This window comes from Gossypium hirsutum, chromosome D02 (genome assembly GCF_007990345.1).
Source record: "Gossypium hirsutum isolate 1008001.06 chromosome D02, Gossypium_hirsutum_v2.1, whole genome shotgun sequence".
In the NCBI taxonomy this organism is placed as follows: domain Eukaryota; kingdom Viridiplantae; phylum Streptophyta; class Magnoliopsida; order Malvales; family Malvaceae; genus Gossypium; species Gossypium hirsutum.
In genome coordinates this window covers 22,343,235-22,358,039 of record NC_053438.1, presented here as the reverse complement: position 1 = coordinate 22,358,039, position 14,805 = coordinate 22,343,235, and the positions used below count along the sequence as shown (strand labels likewise).

General features: G+C 35.1%; 1 long non-coding RNA gene across 5 annotated transcripts; it reads right to left on the bottom strand.

Annotated features, from left to right (window-relative positions):
* Positions 1-686: 686 nt before the first annotated feature.
* LOC107910722 (uncharacterized) lies at positions 687-6,337 on the bottom strand. 5 transcript variants are annotated; one of them, XR_005910402.1, is made up of 6 exons: positions 5,961-6,327; positions 4,752-4,819; positions 4,563-4,620; positions 1,592-1,676; positions 1,147-1,298; positions 687-910 (listed from the first exon to the last, which is right to left on the bottom strand). It is a non-coding gene; the product is annotated as an uncharacterized lncRNA (long non-coding RNA). The 5 variants fall into 5 exon arrangements; XR_001687749.2 differs by having other exon boundaries at positions 1,147-1,676; positions 5,961-6,337; XR_001687750.2 differs by lacking the exon at positions 1,147-1,298 and having other exon boundaries at positions 5,961-6,334.
* Positions 6,338-14,805: the final 8,468 nt, after the last annotated feature.

The following is a 14,805-nucleotide window of genomic DNA, read 5'->3' as shown; positions in this document are numbered from 1 at the left end:
AATTGATATGAACCATTTAATGAAAATGCATAATTCAAATATTAGTACATTCAAGTTACAAATTCATTCACTAAGCCAACTCACATACACCTAACCATTCATCTCATGGACTAATAGGCTAGCATATTAATCAAGCATCATTTCGAAGCCAAATATACATATTCTCTTATCACATGTTTATGCGCATATGACCATGTCAAATTGGAATCATTTTGAGCACAAATAATAATTAAAAGTTCACCTAATTCACATGTCTAAAATATACACATATAACCAATCAATTAATTACATATAAATATTTAGTCAACCAAATATCTTCCATAGATAACACTTTAACTATAATCGTTATGTGTCATCCTAATCTGAACTTAAATATCTAATGGTTCAAACACATTTTATGCATATATATATCATCACAAACCTATTCAAGATATCCAAACCAAAATTGATCTTATCATAGACATATACATATACATATACATATATGTATATTTATATTCAATTTACCTTTCTTTAGTTGAACATGAATGTCCATTATTTACTAATTATCACTCTATTTATAAGTCAATTATATGTCAATCTATAAGTCTATAATTAACCGAACCAAATAATAATTTCATAAATCATAGCAAAATTATCACATAGCATTTGAAACCACACCAAAACAATTTATCAAAACAATCAAGTAACACATTCGTTTCTTATTGAACTGAATTATATAATCATCCATCACAAGCATATATCAAAATTAGTTAATTTATAAGTAATTCATGTTATATTCAACCAAAACAAATACTAGCCTATACATGCCATATGTTCAAAATTTCGAGCTTTCAAAATATCGAGATAGAGTTCGATAGTGTGACGGACTTCCTTGACGATCCCCGAGCTAGTAACTAGCTTCCAAAATCTAAAAAAAACACCAAAAGAACACACAAAGTAAGCTTAAAAAGCTTAGTAAGTCATAGAAAATAAATCATTATGAGATTGTTAACAATTCAATTCAAATAGACTGAATACCAACCATTTCAAACATATGTATATTCACTTACTGCATAGGCATCATTCATTTTCATGTAATTCAATATAGTTATTTAAATCATACTCACTTTTTATTTCCGAATTATATTAACAAACCGAACGTACCTGAATCGAATACAATTATTGCATAATCATTCAATTCTCAATATTGCCCGTTGAACCATTCGGAGACAATAAGGACATTCGGATAACTTGCAAAGCTCGTACAATGCCAACGTCCCAGACGTGGTCTTACATGTAATCAAACATCGATGCCACTGTCCCAGACAAGATCTTACATGTAAACCTCAAATCGATGCCAATGTCCCAGATGTGTTCTTACACAAATACTCATATCGGAATTCTATGTCATGACATATATATCCCAATTATTCCTATGGTTCGTACGGGACTTTCGGACATCGTAAATCCATTTATTCAAGCTCGTAGTTACTTCTCCCATACTTAAATAAATTTGACATACACATATATAATATTACTATAATTCAATTTAGCACAATTAAATACATTTCTATATGAATTTAATAGCAATTATTTACTATGAACTTACCTCGAACGAGTACAAACGGATGGAATTGACTACTCGACCACTTTCGACTTCCCCCATTTTAATTCTGTTTTCTTTTGTTCTTGATCTAAATAAATTCAAATTTAGCTATTTAATAACACATTTCATTCAATTTAAACCACAAACACATAATTTGGGCAATTTGCACTTTAGCCCCTAAAATTTACATTTTTCACAATTTAGTCCCTATTTCATAAAATCACAAAATACACAAAATTCATCAAAGTCATACCTTAGCCGAATTTTCCTAGGGTCCTTAGCAGCCCATTTATTTCATTTATTTCACATTTAAGTCCCTAAATTTTCTAATTTTCATAACTTAACCCAAAATACTCAAATTCATCAAAATTCTCAATACAAAATATATTTATTTAACATCAAGCTTTCATATTTCACATTTTAACATCACAAAGCTTACAAAATCAAAAATGGTATAACTCAAATTCATCATCAAATTCTAAAATTTAGGCATGGGCTAGCTAGTACTCAAAGCAACGATCTCAAAAACATAAAAATTATCAAAAACTAAACAAAATACACACCAATTTTTAGCTTCTAATGTCCCGAATACCTAAAACACCAAGATATCTCTTTTTTTCTTCAAGTTTCGGAAAAACCAAACCAAATGCATGTCATTTTGTGTTTTATTTTATTTAATATTATGTTATTTACTTATTACTATTTTAACCTTAATTATAAAACATGATAATTAATTAATATATGTCCATAATGGTCCACTCAAGCTATTAATGGTATAATAAAATCATAAAGACCTCCCATTTAAAAAACTATAACAATTAAGCACCTTTAACATATAGAATACCACTTTTACTTTTTATGCGATTTAATCCTTTTCCAAAATTATGCACTCAAACGGATAAATTAAATCACAAAAATTTCACACATGTCAATTCACATACTATAAGCACATAAAATAATGTTAAAATATTTTTCTAACTCAGATTTGTGGTCCTGAAACTACTGTCCGACTAGGGTCTAAACCAGGTTGTTACAAAAACTTAGCCTATTTTCAAGAAAACTCATGGGTTAACAAAAAAACCAATTAAGTAAAATATTTTCCTTGTAACGGTGAGTACTGTTGAAAGCTCAGTTAATTTTCAATTTATTTATTCTTTAAATTTTTATTTATAATCTAGAAGCGAAAAAGTGATATTCAACTTAGTTTTAATTAAGAAAAATCAGAATTATTTTTGAGCATATTTAATTTTTAATCCATGTTCAATATCTTGAATTCAAATAAAATTTATGCATGCTAAATAAACCCTAATCTTAAGTCCCATGCCACAATTTAAATAAAGTAATACAGTTCCACAATAACAAGAATTATAAAAATATGTCTAAAAAAATAGTTCTGAGCCCTCCGAATGTCATGTTCACGTCCTAACCTATTGGGTTATGTGTTAAGATGATAAATAAATGGAGTGACTTTAAGAAGCTCACTGTGCCTCCAATCACAAGAAAATCAGCATGAAACAATAAGCATAGTATACAAAACACAATTTTTAGCATAAACACATTCGTATAGCAATTCACAATTTCACAGAATCTGTTTATCATAATAACACATCACAATAATATTTTAAAATTCATAGTGTTGAATGTACATGCTTATGAATTTCAATGCAATTTCAGTTTATCAGGTAAGGGTTTTACCCCACCGCTACACACCACACTATGAGTTTCCTAGACTCATCCAGCCTTTTAACTTCAAGTTGTTGATTAACCACCACTAATTTGCAGATAAACTGTCACTTGTTGTGGATACACAACATCATTGCAGATAAAAGCTACCACTGGGTTTGTAAAAATTGTGGGTGAACTACCATTATTTTTAGTTTAAAACATTTGCAGACAAGCTGCCTCTTGGCTCGTAATCGAACCACATATTTGCAGTTATTGCCACTTGTTGTGGGTGTACAACATATTTACAGATTAAATAAACTACCATTTAATTCGTGATCGAACCACATACTTGCAGTTATTGCCACTTGTTGTAGGTGCACAACATATTTGCAAATTAAACAAACTGCCACTCGGTTCATGAATAAACCACATTATTTTCATATTACTAAACTGTCACTCTTCCTCCATACATATCATCCCACCCCATGTAATGCAGTTTGACATGCTTTGTAATAGAATATGTTAATACTAGTAGTAATCATACTTAACATGTATTCAGTTTATCACTACCAATTAACATGCTTTAATAGGTATTCGATAGGGTGGTGATAATTAGAGGTGCTCATAGGCTAGGCCGGGCCGGGTTCGGGTCGGGCCCAGAAAAAATTTTGGCCCTCTTCCTAGGCCCGGGCCTGGTTCGGCTCGAAATATGGGCCTAAAATTTTGTCCAGGCTCGACCCGGGGAGAAAATACTAAGCCTGAGCCCTGCCCGGCCCGACCTATTTTTTTTAATAAACACCAAAATTGTATAAAAAATTGCAAAATATAATCAACCAACCAAAATATCCATCGTTCCATTATGGAACTTGAGTATAAATAATATATTAATTCTCGATAAAATAATCTTATTTTAGAAGAATATCTAAAATTCAATCGCGTTAAATATTAAATTTGAGAAATAATATAAAAATATATGATGGACATTTTTTAATAAAAGCTGGTACATAAAATGATTATTTTAATTCGATATTTAAAGTTTAACAGCTCCTTTTTAGGGCCAATTTCATCCAAACTGCAATTAAATGCAAAGTACATGCTCTATAAAAAATAAATCAATCAATTTTAATCAGAAAACAAATGTTTCTATAATCATTCATCTGCTAAGAATACATAGACAAACTTCTTTACCTTGAATGAAATTCAAACTCAATCATAATAAAAGAAAATGTTGTACAAAGTAAAATAAAAGAAAATCAAATCAAATTAAATTAAATTCAATTTTAAAAAGAAAATGTAAATGAAAGCTTACGGGAAAGGAAGCTAAGGTAAGCCAAGGTAAGCCAAATCGATTTTAATGTCGCTTGTTTCTGCAATAAAACAAAGAAAAAATAAAAAAGATGAGATTAAATGAAGAAACAAAAAAGATGAGATTAAATGAACAAATTACAAAGACAGTCAATGACAGTGTTATGCTGAGTTGGAATTACATATTTCTTACCTGCGGAAAGTGTTGGGATGTATAGCTAACAAGTTGCAGAAAGGGTTTTAAGATTTTAAGCAATATATCTGAGATAAAACCAAGTTAGAAGTCTGTATTAATCCATCAGCATTGAAATTTTGAAGTAATTGAGGGTATACCTAATGTTATCCTAATCAATCATCAGTGAGGATGAAAAGAAAAAAAAAGGAGTATGGAATGGTAAGGAATCAAATCAAACAAAGAAGCAACCATGAAAGCAAGCTGACTTGAAAATGGAAATGAGAAAAGTAACTGTAAAGTCAAATGTGTTCCTTTATGAACCGTGTTAATAAGGTGGTGTGAGAATCAACAGTCAAGTAATGTGAGGTTAAATCATGGGCGAAACACATTGCATCCCTCAACTTTTGACCTTTTTAAACATTGAAATTCCCCCCTTTTACTTTTATCAGTGTGAAACATCACAAATCAAAGATCTTGTTAACCAAAGGAGTCCCCAATCATAAAATCACAAAATCACAAAAAAAAGGTTCTAAAAAAAATCTTAAAGATACACCATGATTTCCATCCCTTTGCTTCTGGAAAACCATCTACATACATGAAAAATAGAAAGGTTTTTCTCTAAAGCAAACAAATATTTTATTTCAACACTCTTTTTAACATTTCAGGGGACATAATTATAGTGGATTAAGATCCACCAAGTCAAACAAGAAAATGCTAATGTAATATGTATTTCTCTCCATGTTTCTATTTTTTCTTAAAATATTTACGTCCAACGTATATTTAAACAGATTGAAAAATATATTAATATTAAATCAATAATAACTCGTTGAATGAATACATTACAGTTGAATATGAAATAATCAATCATTTAAGTAGGGAACATACAAAAGTAACAAAATATGGGTTCTAGACAAAGGCATTAAAGCATTAGTTTGTTCAGAAATTCTCACACATTTTTTGAGGGAATGCAGGAGAATCGACATAAACCTATATGTGTCACTCACTCGATACTAGTTAACATTGTCTCGGTAATTAGCAATGATAATCGACAGTATTGAGTATTGAGATAGAAAATAATATGAGAGGAAATTGAGAAGGGTTAACATCTTAGACATATAACAGAGCTCAATCAGTTCATCAATCCAAAAATAAAAAAGCAAAAAGCAAAAAATTACTTTGACATAAACTAGGGTTAACAACTTAACATTGTTAACGCAACAAACTCACCTTGAAATTCAAAGGTAGAAGATGTAGAAGCACCGCTCTAACCTCTTCTTTTTTCCTCTTCCTTTACCTTTCGATTTCGAGAAGATAGTGCCAGATCTTTATACAGTTGCAAAGGTACCCTTCTTGATCAAGATTGAGTGCTGTCGATTACTTTCTTTCCTGTTGAAGGAATACCCGTTGCTAGAGTACTCGTAAGAGCTGATTCTGGAAATGGGTGGAGCCGTGGAGGACCGAAGGTGGAATGATGGATCGGTGGAGGTGGATTTTGAAATTGGGGAAAAAAAGGGGGGAGGGAATGGCTTAGGGATTTTTACGGGTTAGGGAAATGAGAAACAGGAAATGGGAAATGGGGAAGGGAAAGGAATTAAGGAAATAATAAAATTTTTTAAAATATATATTTATTATATTAGGGCCGGGCCCGGGCCAAAATAATTTTCCTGAGGCCCGGCCCATTTTCTAAACGGGCCTCGTTTTTTTGCCCAAACCCATATTTTGGGCTTACATTTTTACTTGAGCCCTCCCATATTTCGGGCGGGCCGTCGGGACGGGCCGGGCAGCTAGGCCCATGATCACCTCTAGTGACAATATTAATACAACAATTTATTTGTTTCACAATGACAGTAACATGTAATATACATTTTACATACGATATAGCCATAACACTTTTATAATTAAATAAAAATTCCATAATAGCACAATATCAGGGACTCAATTGAGCAAATAAAACTTTAAAAATAATTCAAGGGATATTATACAGGGACTAAACTTAACATATCATAAATTTTTGGGCAAAATTGGAAAATTTGTAAAACAGGGGTCACATGGCCAGGCCCTGTGGAAGGCTATAGGTCATGTGGAAGGGTTACACGGTTGTGTGGCCAGGCCGTGTAACAGGTTGTAGTCATGTGGAAAATGTAGAAATAACCTACAGGGGAGACACTACCGTGTGGTAGAACGTATGGTTCACGAACTACACTAGGGTTTCAAGGGCACATAGTCAAGTGGTGGGCTGTGTGGTCCACATGCCTATGTGGCAAACCTTGAGGCCCAATTCCTACATATGATCACCACCGATTCACTTGGGAAAAGACACACAACCAGGAGTCCAATTGATGGTCCTTCAAAAGAAATTTATACACGAGTTAATGATCGATTTCAAGATTTAACAAGATTTGTAAAAGATTTATCAAGATTTGAAATGGATCAATTGATTGAATTAAAGATTAAAGTTAGTAGAACTACTACGAAATTTTAGGATCTAAATTTCAGGACAAGATGTAATTACTGTTTCCATCAAAGATCGGAATACTATTGATGGCAATTACAAAATCGGTCAAAAAATAACGATTGAGTGGAGGATCATTTGATTCGGGAAAACAAAATAATTAACATCAATTAGGATGAATATATAGTGTACAAAAAGGGAAAGAAAATAAAGAAGAGAATAAATGGAAAGATGGAAAGCAAATTCTATTAGGATTTGAAAATGGGTAATATGAAAATCCAATTGGGAAAAAGAGAGAAAAAGATGGTGGAATTCTAATTCTATTGGGATTTTGGGGAAAAGCGAGATATGAATTCTATTTAGGTAAGAATTGGGTCAATTTGTAGGGTTTGTAAACCCTAGAGGTGTCATTTGCAATTTCCCCAATATTATGTCAAAATTTGAAATTAAAATGGAAGGGGAAAGGATGTGGAGGCTCAATCTCAAGTTCATAAGGGAGAAACTAATTCTTTAGCCATTGGGCTATCCCCCATTTCTTGTCTAGTTTCTAATCCCAACAATATATATTTTGTATTTTGCTGAAATCTCAAAATTAAAAGAAAAAGAAGGAATCAAACTTGGGTAAGCAGGGGGGAGAACTAACGCTTAACCATTGGGTTGTTGTCCATTTCTTGCTAAATTTTATCCTCGATAGTATATATTTTAGTGTGACTTTTATCCTAGGTTGCTGAAAATAAAAGGAAAAGAAATGGGAGAAGGATGACTCAAACCTTGGCTTCTGAGGAGAAGGCACTAACACCTAACCACTCAGTTTATGTCTTATTTCTTACTTATTTTAGTTCCTTATTGGTATATATTTATTTCGGTCTCAACTTACATATTCTTTATTAGCTTACACATTTACTCAATTTTTTATTAACTAATTTAACTTTATAGTTCTTAACACATTCCACTATAGTTTATATATAATAATTAATACTCATAGTTAAGTCTCACTATTAATATTTTAATTCATTTCACCCCTTTTTCCAAGTAGGTCCTAACTCAATTTAAAACACACTATTTTCAAATTAAGCCTCGTAATCAAGTTTCATTTTAGCTTAATTAATATAATAATACTTGGTTATATTATTTTAATGCTTTTGTAACACCCCAAACCTGACCTAGACGTTATGGCCAAATCTGGGAGTGTTACGAAAAAGAGTTTTGAAACTGACGATACTTCGATAAAACTATTTTTAGTTATTCAATAAGACATCCAAGTTTTATAAAACATGTTCATTTATAAAATATTACTGAAATTGTTACATGTTGTTCATTAAAGCTAACCATTGTTTTCGCAGCAGAAGTTTGAAAATCGTTTAAAACAAAACCACGACCTTGTTTTTAAAAATAACATTTGTTTGCACAAGAACAGTATTTTTTCGAATCATCATAGTATAGAAATCAGAATGCATTCAAACCAAACAGTCCAAAAAGTCCGAAGAGTCCAAAAATTACAAAACTCTCACGAAAACTAGAAATTTCAGTAAAATCGTAAAACAATAGTAATAATGACAACAGCTTCTGTCAAGTGGTCACCGCTGAGCCTCCGTCGCATCGACCCTCTTATATCTGTAGATTACCTAAAGAGAATAGAAAAACAGCTGTGAATTTTCATAAACTCAGTGTGTAACCCAACAGAAATAATCATGCAACATACACAGAATTTCATATACAGTCAGATATAGATTTCGATTACAGTCCATAACAGTAACAGATATAAGAATCAGATAACAGATCAGACGTACAGAATCCAACCCCTATCCTCTACACACTATCTCCGTTCATCCCATCACACCATGTGAGGTTAAAAACACCCACCCATCTCTACACACCATATCATATCGATGCGACACATAACAGATAATATGCAGTCAAGCTGCCAGAATATAGACGAAAGGTTGCCGTACATATCACTTTCTCCACATATACAAACCCTCCCCAAACAGAGATACAAAATACAAATGCAAAAATAATCGAATAAACATGCTTAACATGCTCGTATACAGATAAATAAATACTTAACAGTACAATCAGGCATACATATTAGTTTCCTACTCAAATCAGACTATCAGAGTATTAGATCACATGAAATAGGGTTTGGTTAGCCCTTACCGACCCTACGGTAGGTTCACAGTTGATCGAAACGACTCGTGTGACCCTAGGGAAAATTTTAGAATTCGGGGCCCACATGTTCATGTGGGCCCACATGCCCAGAACGGCCTTCCTTGTGTGGCCCACACTCCTAAAACGACCTTGCCTCTGTGGCCAACACGCCTAACCTGGCCTAGCCCGTGTGGCCCACACAGCCACACGGTCGTGTCTCTCGTACGGCCACACCTACGACATTCACACAATCGTGTCTCGTAAGCGGCCAGCCACCTGGCACATGCCCTTTTTCAATTTTTACCGAACCTCAATTTTTCGTGTTTAGGGTACACACCTAATACGGTATTGATGCTACTGCAATCCCGAGACTTTTGAAACCTAGAAACAGAATACATAACACTAATGTAGTAGCCTGATTAACGAATTCGTCAATAAAAATCCATCAACGAAATCGACTTACCGCCGACGACAAACCACTGCTTATACTGTTTAGGTTGTCGAAACGAAACCTTCTCATTCACAGCCTTCTCTTACACGATATCTGCAAAAATGTCAAATTTCTTAACTACGCATCCTTATGTTATTTCAACAGAACTTTCACAAATCCTTTACAAAAATCAAAGGTTAAATAAAAAATAACAAAACACACCACTTACCAAATTGAGAATTAGTATAAAAAATCGAGACACAACAAATTGCGCAAAAAAATTGTGATAGAATCGAAAAAGAAGGAGAAAGGAGAAAAATTTGACAGTGAACAAAAGATAACGTCAGAAACACAATCAATTTTTGGGAAGAGAGAGAATTTTTTAAAAAGTAAAAAAAAATAAGATATAATTTGATGAAATTATCCAACTACCCACTAATACCTAAATCCCCAGAATCCTACCCACTAACCACCTCCACTACCTCAGATTTCTACCTCCACCGAACCACTATCTCACAATTGCAGCAAAAATATCATCCACGCCTACATAGGAAATCGAATACGGGACCCTAGGGAAAGTAGGACTTGAACCCAAGACCTCAAACACACACAAATCACTTAACCACTGAAGCAGATACATATTTTTGTTAAGATTTATAGAAACATAAATAAATTATTTAGGGCATTACAACTCTACCCCTTAAAAGAAATTTTGAGCTCGAAAATTGCCTTATCCGAATAGATGAAGATACTGCTGACACATCGAGTTGTCAGGTTTCCACGTGGCAACCTTAGTGCCATGATTCTGCCACAGAACCTTTACCAACGGTATGGACTTCCTACTCAAAATCTGAACAGGCTCCTCCTCAAACGTCAAGTCCGGTCTAACATCGATCTCCTCAATAGAGACAACGTGAGATGGATTAGACCCATACCGCCTCAACATCGAGACGTGAAACACATCATGGATATGATCCAACTCTGGAGGTAGCTCTAACTGATAAGTAATCAGTCCAACATGCCTCAAAATTCGATATGGCCTAATAAACCTAGGAATTAACTTGTCCTTACAACGAACCGTAGAACCTTTTTCCACGGAGATACCTTAGGAAATACAAAGTCCTCCATAGAGTACTTGATATCTCTGATTTTCAGATTTCCATAAGACTTCTATCTATCAGAAGACGCCTTCAGACGATCCCAAATTAGTCTAACATTATCCTCAGTCTCGGAAACCAACTCAGGACCCAAAACCCGTCGCTCACCCAACTCAGTCTAATATAACAGAGTATGACACTTATGACCATATAGAGCCTCGTAAGGTGCCATCTAGATGCTAGATTGGAAACTGCTATTGTAGGCGAACTCAACTAACGGTAAAAAATCCTCCCAACTACCTCAGAAATAAATCACATAGCTCCAAATCATAACCTCTAGTATATGAATCACCCTCTCAAATTGACCATCGGTCTGAGGATGGAACGCAGTACTGAAGTCCAATCTCGAACCCAGAGCCTTGTGAAGTTTCTTCTAGAACCATGAAGTGAAGAGAGGATCCACATCAGAGATTATTGAAATTGGAACCCCATGCAGTCTTACAATCTGAGAAATGTAGAGCTTCACTAACTTTTACAGAGAGTAGTCCATCAGAACAGGAATAAAATGAGTGGACTTGGTCAACCGAACTGTAGAACCTTTTTCCACGGAGATACCTTCAGAAATACAAAGTCCCCAAAGAGTACTCGATATCTCTGATATTTAGACTTGCATAAGACTTTTATCTAATAGAAGACGCCTTCAGACGATCCCAAATTAGTCTAACATTATCTTCAGTCTCGGAAACCAACTCAGGACCCAAAACCTGTCGCTCACCAACTCAGTCTAATATAACAGAGTATGACACTTATGACCATATAGGGCCTCGTAAGGTGCCATCTAGATGCTAGATTGGAAACTATTATTGTAGGCGAACTAAACTAACGGTAAAAAATGCTCCAACTACCTCAAAAATAAATCACATAGCTCCAAATCATATCCTCTATATATGAATCACCCTCTCAAATGACCATTGTCTGAGGAGGAACGCAGTACTGAAGTCCAATCTCGAACCCAGAGCCTTGTGAAGTTTCTTCTAGAAGCGTGAAGTGAAGAGAGGATCCATATCAGAGATTATTGAAATTGGAACTCCATGAAGTCTTACAATCTCAGAAATGTAGAGCTTCACTAACTTTGCGGAGATAGTCCATCTGAAAAGGAATAAATGAGCGGACTTGGTCAACGAACAGTAGAACTTTTCCACGAGATACCTTAAGAAATACAAAGTCCCCATAGAGTACTTGATATATCTGATTTCAGATTTGCATAAGACTACTATCTATCAGAAGACGCCTTCAGACGATCCAAAATAGTCTAACATTATCTTCAGTCTCGAAACCAACTCAGGACCAAAACCCGTCCTCACCCAACTCGGTCTAATATAATAGAGTATGATACTTATGACCATATAGAGCCTCGTAAGGTGCCATCTAGATGCTAGATTGGGAACTGTTATTGTAGGCGAAGTCAACTAACGGTAAAAAATCCTCCCAACTACCTCAGAAATAAATCGTATAGCTCCAAATCATATCCTCTAGTATATGAATCACCCACTCAAATTTACCATCGGTCTAATGATAGAACGCAGTACTGAAGTACAATCTCGAAGCTAGAGCCTTGTGAAGTTTCTTCTAGAACCGTGAAGTGAAGAGAGAATCCACATCAGAGATTATTGAAATTGGAACGCCATGCAGTCTTACAATCTTAGAAATGTAGAGCTTCACTAACTTTTGCAGAGAGTAGTCCATCCGAAAAGGAATAAAATGAGCGGACTTGGTCAACCGAACCGTAGAACCTTTTTCCACGGAGATACCTTAAGAAATACAAAGTCCCCGATAGAGTACTTGATATCTCTGATTTTCAGATTTGTATAAGGCTTCTATCTATCAAAGACGCCTTCAGACGATCCCAAATTAGTCTAACATTATCTTCAGTCCCGGAAACCATCTCAGGTCCAAAAACCCGTTGCTCACCCAACTTAGTCGAATATAACAGAGTATGACACTTATGACCATATAGAGCCTCGTAAGGTGCCATCTAGATGCTAGATTGGAAACTGTTATTGTAGGTGAACTCAACTAACGGTAAAAAATCCTCTCAACTACCTCAGAAATAAATCACATAGCTCCAAATCATATCCTCTAGTATATGAATCACCCTCCAAATTGACCATCGGTCTGAGGATGGAACGCAACACTGAAGTCCAATCTCGAACCCAGAGCCTTGTGAAGTTTCTTCTAGAAGCGTGAAGTGAAGAGAGGATCCATATCAGAGATTATTGAAATTGGAACTCCATGCAGTCTTACAATCTCGGAAATGTAGAGCTTCACTAACTTTTGCTGAGAGTAGTCCATCTGAAAAGGAATAAAATGAGCGGACTTGGTTAATCGAACCGTAGAACCTTTTCCACGGATACCTTAAGAAATACAAAGTCCCCATAGAGTACTTGATATCTCAGATTTTCAGATTTGCATAAGACTTCTATCTATCAAAGAAGCTTCGGACGATCCCAAATTAGTCTAACATTATCTTCAGTCTCGGAAACCAACTCAGGACCAAAACCCTTCGCTCACCCAACTCAGTCTAATATAACAGAGTATGACACTTATGACCATATAGAGCCTCGTAAGGTGCCATCTAGATGCTAGATTGGAAACTTATGTAGCGAACCAACTAACGTAAAAATCCCAAATACCAGAAATAAATAATAGCTCAACATATCCTAGTATAGATCACCTCAATGACCATCGTTGAGGATGGAACGCATATGATCAATCTCGACCAAGCGTGAAGTCTCAGAACGTGAGTGAGAGGATCTACAGGATTATGATGGACCCATGCAGTCTTAAAATCTCAGAAATGTAGAGCTTCACTAACTTTTGCAGAGAGTAGTCCATCTGAACAGGAAATAAAATGAGCGGACTTGGTCAACCGAACCGTAGAACCTTTTGCACGGAGTACCTTAAGAAATACAAAGTCCCCCATAGAGTACTTGATATCTCTGATATTCAGATTTATTGTAGGCGAACTCAACTAACGTAAAAAATCCTCCCAACTACCTCAGAATAAATCACATAGCTCCAATCATATCTCTAGTATATGAATCACCCTCTCAAATTGACCATCGGCTGAGGATGGAACGCAGTACTGAAGTTCAATCTCGAACCAGAGCCTTGTGAAGTTTCTTCTAGAACCGTGAAGTGAAGAGAGGATCCATATAAGAGATTATTGAAATTGGAACCCCATGCAGTCTTACAATCTCAGAAATGTAGAGCTTCACTAACTTTTGCAGAGAGTAGTCCATCTGAACAGGAATAAATGAGCGGACTTGGTCAACCGACCGTAGAACTTTTCCACGGAGTACTTAAGAATAAAATCCAAGAGTACTTGATATCTCTGATTTCAATTGCATAAGACTTCTATCTATCAGAAGACGCCTTCAGACGATCCAAATTAGTCTAACATTATCTTCAGTCTCGGAAACCAACTCAGGACCCAAAACCCGTCGCTCACCCAACTCAGTCTAATATAACAGAGTATGACACTTATGACCATATAGAGCCTCGTAAGGTGCCATCTAGATGCTAGATTGGAAACTGTTATGTAGGCGAACTCAACTAACGGTAAAAAATCCTCCCAACTACCTCAGAAATAAATCACATAGCTCCAAATCATATCCTCTAGTATATGAATCACCCTCTCAAATTGACCATCGGTCTGAGGATGGAACGCAGTACTGAAGTCAATCTCGAACCCAGAGCCTTGTGAAGTTTCTTCTAGAACGTGAAGTGAAGAGAGGATCCATATCAGAGATTATTGAAATTGGAACCCATGCAGTCTTACAATCTCAGAAATGTAGAGCTTCACTAACTTTGCAGAGAGTAGTCCATCTGAAAGGAATAAAATGAGCGGACTTGGTCAACCGAACCGTAGAACCTTTTCCACGG